The sequence below is a fragment of the Colobus angolensis genome, unplaced genomic scaffold (assembly GCF_000951035.1).
Source record: "Colobus angolensis palliatus isolate OR3802 unplaced genomic scaffold, Cang.pa_1.0 Scaffold4, whole genome shotgun sequence".
Taxonomy (NCBI): domain Eukaryota; kingdom Metazoa; phylum Chordata; class Mammalia; order Primates; family Cercopithecidae; genus Colobus; species Colobus angolensis.
The window spans coordinates 14166937-14168091 of NW_012117376.1; positions in this window are offsets into that span (position 1 = coordinate 14166937).

Below are 1155 nucleotides of genomic sequence, written 5' to 3' on the forward strand. Positions count from 1 at the left end.
CGCTTGATAGTGCACAGCTGTAATCCCAGCTACTCAGGAGGCTGAGGCAGGAGAATCGCTTGATAGTGCACAGCTGTAATCCCAACTACTCAGGAGGCTGAGGCAGGAGAATCACTTGAACCTGGGAGGCGGAGGTTGCAGTGAGCCGAAATTGTTCTATTGCACTTCAGCCTGGGCAACAGGAGCAAGACACCGTCTCAAAAAAAAGAAGAAGAAGAAGAAAGAAAAGAAAAGAAAAATAACACAGCTGGGCACAGTGGCTCACACCTCTAATCCTAGCAATTTGGGAGGCCGAGGCAGGCTGATCACCTGAGGTCAGGAATTCAAGACCAGCCTGAACAACATGGCGAAACCCCATCTCCACTAAAAATAGAAAAATTAACCAGGCGTGGTGGTGCATGCCTATGATTCCAGCTACTCGGGAAGCTGAAGCAGAATCACTTGAATCTAGGAGGCGGAGGTTGCAGTGAGCCGAGATCACACCACTGCACTACAGTTTGGGCACAGAGCAAGGGTAGGACGGGTGCGGTGGCTCACCTCTGTATTTCCAGCACTTTGGGAGGCAGAGACGGGTGGATCACGGGGTCAAGAGTTCAAGACCAGCCTGGCCAAGATGGTGAAACCCCGTTTGTACTAAAAATACAAAAAAGTTAGCCAGGCATGGTGGTGGGTGCCTGTAATCCCAGCTACTTGGGAGGCTGAGACAGAGAATTGCTTGCGCCCAGGAGGGAGAGGTTGCAATGAGCTGAGATCGCACCACTGCACTCCAGTCTGGGCAACAGAGTGAGACTCCGTCTCAAAAAAAAGAAAGAAAGAAAAGAGAAATAACACACAAGGGTAGAGCTTGCTGAGAATGGAGAAGTCCCCTTCTCCATTCATTTATTCTTTTTTATTTTATTTATTTATTTATTTTCTGAGATGGAGTCTCGCTCTTATTGCCCAGACTGGAGTGTAATGGTGCCATCTCGGCTCATTACAACCTCCGCCTCCCAGATTGAAACGATTCTCCTGCCTCAGCCTCCCAAGTAGCTGGGATTACAGGCATGAGCCACCATGCCTGGCTAATTTTGTATTTTTAGTAGAGACAGGGTTTCTCCAGGTTGGTCAGGCTGGTCTAGAACTCCCAGCCTCCAGCGATCCACCCACCTTGGCCTC